Consider the following 14,107-nt stretch of genomic DNA (forward strand, 5'->3'; position numbering starts at 1 on the left):
CGAACCGGTATCGTTTGCAAAATCTTTTACTCGGATCTGCGGGTATTTTTTTGACCTGCGGATTCGGGGGTTTTCGGGTACCCGTTTGAGCACTAATGAATACATTAATTAATACATTGAGTTACCAGTGGTTTCTGCAGTCACTAAGTTGTATATTAGAAACAATTTTTGTCATGTTATTTTTGTTAAATTTATTTGTTGACCAAAGTTTTGAAACTGAAATGAAACTTATTTTACAATTATCTCTTTTAAAAGATCTACACATTGGTATGCAAACTGTGGATTGGATTCATAACCCTGAGCATTCAGTCATTTTACTTCATTTTGATTTTTAAAGGGAGTTCATTCTATCACTACATGTTGTAGTTTTGGGGGCAGTCTACAGTTTTTCTTGAAAATCCCTAGGCCGACAACCACTGGTCTGCAAAACACCCTCAAAACAAGGCCTTCAGTCACAGCCTGAAAATAGATTCAGACAATATTCAGTGCAGCTCATCAACAGCTTGAAAATAAAGCACAAAACAATGCAGAAAATGCACTTTAAATTGATATCTGGGGTAAAATAGACCTTTTCGGGTGCCTCGGAACTTGCCCCTAAAAACCCCATTTTCAGATAAACCCGGCAATCACTTTGATCTTTCCGGGTAACAATATGCACACAGTGGACAACATGCTTTGCACTATCACAGCAAATGCTTTCAAACTGAGCCAAACAAAATGGGTCATTACCATTGAACTTTTGTGCACTGCTAACTTATTTAAACCCACCGTTGAAATCTGTCAAATGCCGGCTGCTTTAAGCAGAAAGTACATTTGTTTACCTCTCACTGAGCATGTTGTTGTTGTTGACTTAAATTCAGGTAACTTAGTTTCGAATTACTGAAAACATGTGAAATTACTAGAATATTGACCATTTATACTTACATTTCAGCTCCTGGAGTCAAAAAACTATTTTGTTTAGGCCATACACCTTAAGTTCAGGAAATTGACCGGGGCCAATGCGCAAATAGGGCTTCAAAACTGTAGACTGCCTCCTTTACATCAATACAGAATTTGAAAATGCAAGGGAGGTAACTCCTAAATAATTTTCTTTCTATTGTGGATTGTTATTTCAAGTTTTTTACTTCAACACATTGCACAGTATAGTAATCATTTGATACAAATAATAAAATTTGATACAAATAATAAAGAATATGTAACTCGATATTTGCAATATAATGGTAAATTTGCAGCCCGTTTGCAGGAATTAAGGGCAAAATAATGGGTCCATCAGTTCTGATCTTATTTTGGTTTCTATTTTCTATTAAAAACTAAGATTCTGAGTTGAAGTTTTTTATAAGAAATGGCAATAACTCTTGATAAGAGTTTTTGTTCTTAAGCGCACAATGTCAAGTTTCATTTATATAAATTCAATACAAAAAGAGTTATAATTATGCTCTCTTCAAGATACAAATAGATGAAAATGCACTAGACACTGTACACTTGGAATTTGGGGTTGATTTTCTGATGTCCTTTCATTATGTTTATTAAAATTATCTTTTTTTGTAAAAAAATAGAACAGGATTTCAAACCTACATATTTATATTGCTTACCAGTCAGTGATGATTGTTTCTGATTGCCTGAGTATGATCATAATATGCAAAGGCGTCCAACATTGTATCCCCGCTGTTTCTTCTCTCTTAACAAATATCATCACTGTAATAGCAAGTGAGTCAAAAATCCATTACATTAGCTAAAATGTGTGGCGTTTTTTGAAAAATTAATTGATAATCTTTCTCAGCTGTAGTTTAGTGGAATGAATGTTTCTTTGAAAAAATATCACAGTTTTGTTTCTGCCTGTTAATGTTTCTGAAGTACACCTTTATGTTATTGGGATGTTTCAAATCCCCTTTGCAATTAAATAATCCCTTAAAGACAAGAAGCACATTTGCTCAGCCTAATTAGAAATGCCAGTTTAATGATGTAGAATTCAAGAAAGCTGGCAAAGGGCACTTCAGTTACAGGAATAAAATGTTTAACATCATAACAACGGGCTTTATTACCAATAATTATTGCTCTGGGTTACATCAGTCTTGGCAGCTTTATTTTTTGTTCTTGAACTTTCAGCCACCTAATGTGTTAACATCAAGTAATAATACCTCCATCTTGGAGTAGGTCATACACTTTCTGGGAATTGACCCTTTGCATGCTGGGAAATTTATCGTCTGCTAAAATGTAGTCTGCCTAATTTCTACAATAAGCATTTCTTCGATTTTTTTCAAAAAATACTATCAGAATAGCAAACATCTGGATCCAAACTGTTTGCAAAGGCCTTCAAAATTCGGTTCCCGCACTGAAAGAATTAACCCTTTTCCAATCAGAAGCAAAGTGAAAATGGCAATGTGCAAACAGCATAAAACCAGAACAGCCTGCAAGTAACTCGCAGTCTGTTCATGTTTTATGCTTTTTTGCTGCTCATCAATATCTAAGTATCAAAGGGTTGGAAATGAAGCCTCTAAAACTCACATCTAGTAAGAAAAGTATTTAATTAAATTTAACTTTCTAAGGGACTACAAATGCGTCAAAATATGTATCTAAGTGGTTAAGGGTTAAATGGGGTTGTGTTGGTCTACTTTCTTGGACCTAAATAGAGTTTTGTGGGCCTACAAAAAAGTGCATAAATAAGATAATCACACAGGCCAGTTATGGATACCAGAATATAAAGCGGTGTAAATTGGCGAAATTTGGCCCCATTTCAGTGATTTTTTTCACCCAATTCGGAACGGGTCCGGTGCCCATGCCATTAGGAATTTTTCGCGTCGTGAAATCATCAAATTGGGAACAAACGAGTCGCGAAATCTTCCAATTGGGAAAAATCAAGTTGTGAATTGTACCAATTGAAGAAATAAATTGATCCAATTTAGAAGGATGGGAGAGTCCACTAGGCATAAATGGGTTAAGAACAGTCCCACAGTGGGGATTTAATGACAAACTTCGATACATGCCAAAATCTGTGAAAAGGCCTCTTTAAGCTATAAAATTCAGGGTGAATTTTTGTGGTAAAATAAAAATTTGTGAACACATAAATTTGTGGTTTTCTGAATTCAGAAAAAAAGAAGAAATTTAATTCGTAATTTTTCAAAGTGTTTGTGTTAAATTCGTTGATTAGTCAACCCACAATATCAACACAAATTAATGTCCCACAAATAATAGTGAATTTACAGTATTTATTGAGTGGAAGATGCACAAATTGATATGCTCTGACTTTGTTTAGTTGTCTGTTCCATTAACTTAAATGCTCTATAAAGGTGAAGATACGTAATTATTTACAGATTTCTAAATATTTTTTTATCATTTTATTTATAAAGGTTATCAAAAAAGAATATATATATGCTATTGGACATAATAATAAAAAATGAGCAATACAAATCGTTTTTAGCTCAAAATAAAGTGTCCTCCAAGTCAATTGTGTTTACAAACAATCAGTTTATTTACATCGCTGTTTACTCGTGAAAGAGAAAGTGAAAGTGACCCAGGTCGCAAAAAATATAACGATGACTTTTAACGTTTTCCGATATCACTCACAAAGTAGGTCTCTTCTTAAGGCCACAACTTTTTTTTTTATTGGTTTACAAAAATTATTTTGAAAATGGTCCATCGGGCGGTCGAAAAAAAAAAAAAAAAAAAAAACATTGGAAAAAAAAGTTAATACTAATAACATCAGAACAAAGACAACATATCTTTTATAATCTTAACACAGAGACAAAAAAATCAAATTATGCAATGAAACACATCTATATCTTCAAATGAAATGAGTCCTAAAAGCACCTTTTGTAACATCAGGCAATTTTAAACACTCCATTACATGACAAGCGTTCTTCTCCCATTAAAACGAAAAACTGCGCTTCATTTCCATAATTCGATGCGCACCATTACGCAACAATGCGATGCCCGTTGCATAAATCTTATATAAGATAAACTACTAATACACAAATTACCCGGTATGTGTTTGCTCTTACTCGACTTATGAGATCGTACATGAAAAAAAAATCGAGGTAGATCGATCCATGCGTCGTCGCGGTAATGTTTGTCAAAGTTGTTGTTGTCATGAAAACTCGTTGATTTACAACGCAAAACGTCTTATTTGAACTGATGCGAATTAATTTAATCATATTTGTCAACTTCGCTTTTGCTTTATTTTGATAATTTAATCCAAAGTTTAATGTTAGCAAGTGTTTTTTTTACTGGAATTGTAAACAAGGAGTCAGTTAAAGTCTTCCGAAAATGTGCAGTCTGTGTGAATTGACAGTTTGACATCATATCATCAAAGGAAAGCCGCTTTCTGTCGGAAGCAATAAAGCGACAAATTTCGCGCCGAAAAAATTGGCTTCCTTTGTCTAGCAATCAACATGCCGAACCAATCGTGTGTTTGTTTCTCAATTGCAATCCTCCAATTTAATAAAAGCACATAATAGCTCCGCCTTCGAATCTTTTGCAGAGAACGGAGGCGGAGTTTAACTGTTAATGGAGCTAGTGTTTTACGCAAGTTGAGTTCCGATTTGCCGAAATTACTCGGCCCTAAGCATTGAAACGACAAATACATTTTTCAATGATTTTCCGAGATATACCGATTTGTTCCGATTTCCAAACTTTCTGTACAGTTCCTATAAACTATGGCGGACGTGTTTACAAAATTCCTAAACACATATATCGTAAATAATGGCAGTGTTTTATTGGATTATTTATACTAATTATCAAATACTTTTTTATCTACTATAATATCGGGTTTGTTTAATATAATTAACATGTTAAACAATATAGTTGCGTCACAGACTCGGAAATAAATTTTGATGGGGTCGACATTTTACTGACGCTGATTTTCTTATTGTCTGTAATTTTTACCCGAAATAAATTTTGAGAAGTGCCCATAAAAGGACTGGTACATAATGTGTCACATTGAAAAATATCCCAATCTCTGCAATATATGTGAACCAATCATTGATTGTACTTACCCGATTTTATTCGCAACCGTACTCAAACCGGATCTTTTTTTTCTCGTTTTGCTCGTTTTGCAGTGCGGTCGGGAATAAAATATTTTAAAAAAAGACGATTTTGCGATTTTATTTAATTTCCCATTTTCCAAAAATTAGGGTCAGCGGTTTTGTAAACCAAGAAATATAAAAGTCGTGGCCTAATGGTTAAAATGTTTGTAGTGATCTAATAAGTTACTTTCTGCTGGTTAAAAGTTGTTAAAATAGAATTAAAATTGAATTTTATTTCTGCTATTTTAAGCATATGTCAACGCTCTAAGGCTACACATCACGTTATTTGCAAATATGTAAACATTTCTTCCAATTATGAAACGGGTTTATCTTCCATAATTCTTGACAACGTTGTATCTAAGCTGTGTTATTAGCAGTTTTTATGCAAGAGTAACTGAAATCCGGTAAAAATTAGACCAGTTGATATGCATAATAATTGGATTTGTGACCTTTATAGAGCCTTTAAGCTTTCATTTATTGCTTTACACATCTTTGAAAGAACTGAGGAGTTTAACTATTTTTTAAATCTGAAAATAGTTTTACAGCTCTGTAGGATCAAAGATTGGCATAATGCACCAAAAATACCAGATGTAATCAGAAAGTTCATAGAACTCCACATGTGGTAGTATTCCTTGTGTAATTAATTTTGAGGAAATTCATTTGCTTACTGTTATAAATACTGTTGTATGTGAAGTTTTCTTTCTCATTGTTGCTTGTATTAATCACTTTCTTTACTCATACGCTTTCTTATCAGTATTCCAATTACCTGTGCATTGACAGGATACAACATGCAATATGATTGGTCAAGTCATATGTTACGTGAAATTTGATTGGCTGAATGCTTTGCCTCAGTTTCAGCAGCTGATAAGCACAAGAGTGAAGTTTACTCATCTCTGTGTAGCTAATATTGCCCCAGGGAGCTGTTGTTGTGATGTGTATTGTTAATATTTCATGAACAGTTGCATTGTTGCTGATGGTTTATGGTTTGTCCTGATTTACTTACAGACTAGCAGGAGCCTCTGTTACATCCTCACTGTGGCATGGGAAGTGAGATTGGAGATAACAGTCCGAGATCCTTGTATACAAACTTGTGGAAAAGTATATAACAAGTCATTAGAGAAACTTAGTGACTGCTTGAATAGTGTGCTATCGTGTAGCTGATATATTTATATATCTGGATTGTATATAACGGAATGCTTAGTAGGGATCTATAACCAAGATATATTTTTCTGGAAAAACAGAAAACTTATTGAAAACTGGCTTACATTTACTGAAGGATTTATTGCATGAGGTAAGAACACTTCTAATATTTTCTGCTTGTTGTGGGTTATATATTACATTGTAACAGATAAAGGGTGTTGGAACATTATGAATGTGATACAAATCTTAGAAGACTAGTTGGTCTTGTAATCATGCTGCTTTGGTGTGATAACAAAGAGTTGTGTCCATCATAAGTGCTCTCTGTTTGTAATGATTCACAATAAAACATAAAGTTTTGTGGAATGCCATTAGAAAATAATTTGAAACAAATATTTTATGATAACAATTTTTTAGAGTGGTATTCCCTATTCAAAGAGCAATTAAATACACAGAATATCTAAATTTAGAATTAAATCAAATATTGTTTATAGAAATACCTAATTATCATGTACATTAACATATAGCTTTCAAGAATATAAAGTCTTAGACACATTAATACAGTATAAAGTATTGAAAAGAATACATAGTATTTTTATCTTTCATTAAAATTCTTATTCAGCCTTTAATTGAGGTTCTAAATCTACTATTCATTCTTGCATGATTACATTAATTGATTTCTTCTAAAGGTCTTTAGTGACAGTTAAATAAGCAAGACAGTTGTCACATAAACAATGACTAATTTCACATATATATAATTTCATTGATCTGAAAAGCAATACTTTATATAGTGTTCAGATTGATGCTCCAACACATAAGTAACTTAAATAGCTCCATTAATATTGAGAATAATCATAATGCCAGTTAAGTAGCAACTGGTTTAAAGAAAGCTGATTTAGTTTGACTACATTGTACTTGTAGGGACTTCCTATGAAACCTCTTAGCAATTCCAAGAGAATTCAAGCATTTTCATGTTGTCAGTGAAACCTTGTAAACACTCTTGTTTGCCCAACCAGCATGAATCTTGATGAGATCAAAAATGGGTCTGTGATGTTGTTTTAATGATAATAACTGAGCTGAGTTAGAAAATGGTTCTGGGTATAAATCAAGGTCGGGAGCCACATTTAGTGCACAAACATTACAAAACAGTTCGGTCCCCCCTCTTTGGTCAATGGCCCTTTTTATTTCAAGATTTGTTTACAGCTCCATAATTATAACACCAGTCTTCGAGTTCATTGAATTTAAAATATTAATTGTGCAGCTCATAGATTTTGTATAAATGCTTTCAAGGCAAAGGAAGATGTGTTTCATAAAAGAAAGCAATTTTCAAGACTTTTAAATCTTGGAAACCAATATTATTTCTTGGGCACACATTTTTAAGATTTTTTGCTTCCATGATATCAAATGCTCAACAATGTTTTTTGTAAGAAGTCTATTAAAGCAGGCACAATTAAAAACCCATGAATTAAAGATCCAACGTGAATGTCTTATTTAAGAAATCCTCACAACTGTCATGTCTGCAAATTTAAATGAATCTGCAGACTGTCCGCAGACCGTCTATTGATATCTTGTTGACCCAAAACATCATATTCTTGAAGATTGGAGATGGTATCTGAGTTCAAACCCCACCTTATCAAGATGAAAGATATAACATCCATAAGACCAATGTTTCTAGTAGAAGAGATATCATACATTGGTAAAGAACAAATACATCCATTATCTCTTTTTCTAGAAGACCATGTTTCATGGTAAATTTGACTTGTGGTATTGTTACTCTGGGTTTTTTCCAGCCATTATGGGAAAAGGAACAAAAAGGTCCCAAAAATTTTTTTATCTATAAAATGGCAAATTTGGGAATTTTGTATCAACAAAATGGACCAAATGGTAATATAAATCTTAATAAAAATTCGAATTTGGCAAACAAAATAATATAAATTATAGGTATTTACATTGTTAGATATTTATTAAATAAAATTGAGATATAATAATCATATGACATTTCTTTAAAAAACAATTGGTTTGGGGGGAAAATTTGGATTTTTGTTTCACAATTTCGGTTTGGATTGGGTCTGTTTGTTTAGGGATCAGGTCTATTGTATGGCCTCTTTACTCACTATATACAAAGTTTTAGAAGCTTATTTTTGGTTCATACCTGCAAGTGTTTCAATAAGTGTGCAAGCTTATATTTGGTCCAGAGCTGCAATTGTTTCTTTAATTATTTAAGCTTATTTGGGTGCAGAACTGAAAGTGGTTCTTTAGGTATGGAGTCCTATTTTTATGCCCCCCTTCGAAGAAGAGGGGGTATATTGCTTTGCACATGTCGGTCGGTCTGTCAGTCTGTCGGTCGGTCTGTTGGTCCGTCCACTGGGTGGTTTCCGGATGATAACTCAAGAACGCTTGTTGGTTCAGAGCTGCAAGTGTTTTTATGCCCCCTTCTTGAAGAAGAGACAGTATATTGTTTTTGGCCTGTCTGTCTGCCTGTCATTCTGTCCCAAAACTTTAACCTTACAGTAAAGTTTTGCAATAACTTTTGAAATATTGAACATAGCAACTTGATATTTGGCATGCATATGTATCTTATGGAGCTGCACATTTTGAGTGTTGAAAGGTCAAGGTCAAGGTCATCCTTCAAGGTCAAAGTTGAAAAAAAAGCGGCGCATTAGGGGGCATTGCGTTTCTGACAAACACATCTCTTGTTATAAGTATCCCTACAAAGTAAGTATTTTATGACATCAGAAAGTTGTCTTGAACTTCATAGATATTGTAACAGTGAAAATGTTCTTGTCATACTCCAATCACGTATTTCACTTTGTAATTATTTCTTTTTCAACAGTGTGATCAGTATACTTCTCTTATACCAACCTTCTCTTCCCAGAATTCCACAGTTAGTGAAGTTCCTGTTTTGTTCATCAAGGCATATCAGCCTGTCAGGTTACTGTTTTCAATGTTGAATTATGGTTTCACATTTCCCTGTGCCTGCTTGGTGGGAGCATCTTTGTAGTATTGTTTAGTATTGTTAAGCAGGCTCCATTTCTTTTGATTAATGGTTACTTATATTGCTGTTGGCTGGGTGGAGAGTTGTTCCAGAGTTTATGCCTGAACATGACAGCTGATTTGCCAAGCTTCATTGTTTACAACACATAATGTATTGTTTCACATATTGACAAATGTTAGCGATTCTCAATATTATTGCTAACCAATGTTCCACTTGTTTTTCTATTGCTTGTTATTTCCTGTTTTTGTGGAACTTGATAGCACATTCTATTAACATGGGTCAGCATTAAGCAACTGAGCCATGGGTCAAGTGTGGAGAAGTTATCTGATACTATTTAGTCTGATCACAAGAATTGTTTGCATGATTTGCTTTTATATTTTTGGAGCCAAAAGTGGAGAGTCATATATATTTCAGATATTTAGTTCTTTAAAGAGGCTCTACTTAAGCAGTCTGTAATATTAATTTTGCCATGACCTTTTTTTGGTTTGTATTTTCAAACAAAAGTCTGCTTGAAGCGAGTGCATGCAACTTAAATGTTTTATTTGCGCATTCTTAAACAAATACATAAATATGAAAATATGAACAAGGAATGTTGAATAAAGCATATGAACTACCTTATTAGGCCATCCTTAAAAAATTGTTTGTTTGGCATAACCCAACCAATGTAAATTTGGGTGGGTAGGTAGGTAGGGATTTTTTTTTAGTATTTTTTTTTTCTGACATTGAACTCCGACATATACCAAATTGAAAGGTAATTATCAAATAAAGCTCCAAGTCTTCTGCCTCATGAAAGGAAATTGGTAAAGATTTTTCTGCACCGTCCGTATCACCGCATGTGTATTTGTAAGTCTATTTTTTCTATAAAGAACATCGAAAATATAATATAATCGACGAAAATACTTTATCCGAAAATGACAGTCCGAAAAATTGTATGCATTTTCCACATGAAATCAAATGTGCATATCGTTTGACTACAGAAAATAAAAACAAGTAACCTACCAAATACGTAATTAATATACTATTTGGTTGACATATTACTTTACAATAGCATAGCTTGTGAGTAAAAAACAACAAAGTAGTTATAACATTTTAATTTCAATCAAGAACAGAAAGGTGCAACATCTTCGACATGTAACTAATTAATTAATTATCATCCTTCAATAATTCAGATCGATAGTCGGTTAAAATTTGTAAAGTGATCAGCTTAAAAATAATTTATTGAGTGTTAACCTTCTTTTCATTTGCTTATTTTTTATACGGCTTTTGCCATCGGCCGTTATATTGTAGGCATATATTGTAGGCAGACGACAATATCAACTGTGTATTCCATTATCTGCGCATGAATGACCCAATATTACCGGATTAGCTACTCAATGTTGATTGGCCAGCTACCATATGCGCTTCAAAACGTTCATGGAAACCAAGAGAAAAATAGTTTAAACAAGGCTATTGTCAAGCAATATGGTCCCCTACCGACTCTATTGTCAGAAATTCCACCATTTTTAGATTATTTTTTTGTTGCGATAGCAACCAGAATGTTTGACGTAGGAACAAAATGAAATGACGTGCATAATGTCCATATTTCCATCTATCCATGTTTCAAGTTTCATGAAAAAATATTAAGAACTTTTAAAGTTATTGCAGGATCCAGAAAAGTGTGGCAGACAGACTCACAGACTCACAGACAGACAGACAGACACACAGAGCGCAAACCATAAGTCACTTTGGATTAAAATGGCTGATGTTTTCAATGAAATTTCACGAGATTTAAGCATATTCGCAAATTATATTTTTCTTGAGCCAAAATCCACGCCGGGTATGCGGATACTTTGGTAACAGATGGCACTTCAATACCAGATAACAACAAAAATCACGCGCGAGAGTTGAGTTCTTCAGCTTTTTTGCATTTATGTTCTGTTCATCTGGTTTTCAGACACGTAACATTGTTTGGTTGATTAATGGTATAGTACTTCGTATTGCGGAGCAAGAAAGTCATGAAAAAAACAGTGGATTATAAAAAAAGGGATAAAATTTCATCGATAATCGTCATGAACTCGATGATCAGTACGCATTTCAACAAAATAAAAATACTTGGAAATAAATCAAGAACGTGCCAACTAATCGAAATAAAAGATCAATAATGCCATTAATGTAACAACATGTTAAATTTTAGTCGAATAACGTATTTGATGAAATTCAAATGTTTTAAGAGTCGGATGCCAAATTTTCATGGACACTTCTTTTACCGATCATCTCAAAGACAATTGGCACGTCGATTCCAGATAACTCGACACTTTTTATCAGATATAACACACTGTATTTACTGAATCAGAAATGCATAATTCGCTGTGGAATACTGCTATAGTAAGCAGGCAATAAATAAAAATGTATGTACTGACGTAAATTAAAAACAAATTACCGAAACATGTTCTTATCCCTTTGGAATATGATAATAAAAGGGAAAGGAAAGTGCTTCCTATAAGCAGAGTTCAATATAAATGGAGTTTTCCAATCTCTTTTCAATTTTGTGGCTACGCATTAGTATCGTCTTCATGATGCGATTCTAATGAGCACCAATGGCAAAGGATTTTATGAGGTGTATTGGCCGCTTTAAGACCCCTTCCTCCCCTTATCTAGAGTCCTGCTATAAGTTCAATTGAACACAGTTGTGTTGATCCACATGATCTGTTGTATTTTCAATTCTCTTAATCTCAATTTACCTTTTAAAAACAAGTTTATTATTTAGACAATTATTTTCGGTCGTCACTTGAAATATATAACTTCAGAAATAAGCATTTGAATCTTATTTAACATTTGCACTTGTTAAATATAACCAATGGTGTTGTTCATTTTCAAAAATCTTATTACTATTAATTTATATAATTAATATTATATGTGTATGTAATTACGTTATGCATAGATTCCCAATGGGTCGGGCTTAATAATGCAAATTGATTCGTACTTCAAAATGTTTGGCAAGAATAGCCAGAATACACATAAATGCATTTCATGTAGAAGATAAAACTCGGTTATCAGAGTGCCCAATTTGATGAAAGTCTCTGTAAACCGAAATCCGATGTGCCCTATATCGGGAATCAAAGTATCCACAAGTTCATGAATACCACATATTAAAGCATGCTCTATCTTCGTTTACATTTCATTGAATACTATAAAAATTTCAGTATTTGAAGCACAATGATAACTCTACATGCTGGAATATCAAACAATTTCTTGCAATATTTCTTAGTAGTTTTATTTTGTTGAAATGTTTACTTTTCATCCAGTTTATGCTGTTTTCCGACTGAATTTTCTATTTTTTGGGGGGAAAATCTACCATTCTTCCATGATGTTTTTCATTGAAATAGAAAAGGTTACACCATTTATAAACTTGACCATGCGCCTTGTCTAAAAGCTAATCTTTATGATATAACTTTCAAAAAAACTGATGAACTTACCTCTCGCGCGTGACTTTTGTTGTTATCTGGTATCGAAGTGCCATCTGTTAACAAAGTATCTGCATACCCAGCGTGAACTCGCTATACTTTAGCAAATGGCGAAAGACAGCGCGAGCCCTGTAATAGTGAGCATTTAGTTCAATAATAACACGTCCGCAGTGCTTGCGCTGTCGTTTGCAATTTGAGTCATTTGCGAAAATATTGAGAATTTGGCTCAAGAAAAATCTAAATTGCGAAAATGCGAAAATCTTGTAAAATTTCGTTGAAAACATCCTCCATTTTAATCCTGACTGGTTTTCTATATTTGTCTCTTTGTTTCAATGAAAGTGTTCGCAATTGGAACAGTTAACGAACCTCTGTCTGTACCCGATTAAACATCGCTTGACCTTATTGTTAATGAAGTGCACATAGTAGCTGGCCAATCAGCATTGAGCTTGCTTACACATGACATGACGTTGTCGAATGAAACATGACAACGGGTGGAGCTTTCGGATAATATTGGGTCATTCATGCGCAGATGTAGTATAATTTGAATACACATTTAATTTGCAGTCTGCCTCCAAAATAGCGACCGGTCGGAAAGACGTATAAAGAGATAAGCGAATGAAACAAAAACGTGACAATACCCGTCAATAAATATTTCTAAGCTGACCACTTTTTATTTTTCTACCGAATATTTACCGATCTGAATTAAAGAGTGATAATTAAATAATTAGTTATGTGGCGATAATATTACACATCTCTGCTGATTGCCGAATTGAATTTAACGGTGATAATTATTAATTTGTTTTTTTACTCCCAAACTATCCTGAACGACAGGAGCGTATTTTAATTAAAGGGATACAGGAAAAACAGGAGCGGTTTGATTGTATTAAAAGTCTAATTAATCGCATATGTCAAATAAATAGGCGACTCAAATAAATACCGGTACGCGTTTTGTTCATTGCTATTCTTGATATCCTTGCTCCTGAAAGAGCATTCAAATAAATGACGCAAATAACCAGAAAGGATAAAAAGCGGAAAGGAAAAATTTAGCGGAAAGAAGTTTCGGCGAGCAAAAAAAATTCAGTTGGGCCGCTTTTAGTGGGTCGGTCAGGTTATGCCAAACAAAATAATTTTTAAGGATGGCCTTATGGTTCCATTTAACACTTCATCATAGTTATCTGGCGCCAATTGCGAAGGGATATAGAATTGGTGTTTTCTATCATTACTTCCGCTCGTCTTTTACAAAATTAATTTTTTCGCCATCATTGGGCCGTGTGTTGCAAGCAAGAAAATTTTTTTGAATATCAATTCAATGAGTTTGCTTGTTTCAATGACATTCCAATGACCCAAGTTTATGTCAATACACATTACCCTTCCAAGGCTGTTTCAGAGCATAGTGTTGGGGTGCCTGAAGTTTAAGGCGGACATACCAGGGGTACCTAAAAATAGTGTTATGCTAATTTATTGCGTTAACCCTTTTCCACTTAGATACGTATTTTTACGCATGTGTTGTT

At 33.7% G+C, this 14,107-nt stretch overlaps 1 protein-coding gene across 10 annotated transcripts in view; it reads left to right on the forward strand.

Moving 5' to 3' along the window:
• The window catches only part of LOC127859293 (irregular chiasm C-roughest protein-like), a 305,644-nt gene that overhangs the window by 208,904 nt on the left and 82,633 nt on the right, over positions 1 to 14,107 (forward strand). For 8 of the 10 annotated variants that reach the window (XM_052396541.1, XM_052396545.1, XM_052396542.1 and 5 more), the window contains one exon: positions 6,027 to 6,312. The exons of the other annotated variants lie outside the window; for them this stretch is intronic. The gene's annotated coding sequence lies outside the window, so the exon portion shown is untranslated. The remainder of the gene's footprint in view (positions 1 to 6,026; positions 6,313 to 14,107) is intronic. 10 annotated transcript variants of the gene reach the window in all.

Source organism: Dreissena polymorpha, chromosome 15 (genome assembly GCF_020536995.1).
Source record: "Dreissena polymorpha isolate Duluth1 chromosome 15, UMN_Dpol_1.0, whole genome shotgun sequence".
NCBI lineage: Eukaryota > Metazoa > Mollusca > Bivalvia > Myida > Dreissenidae > Dreissena > Dreissena polymorpha.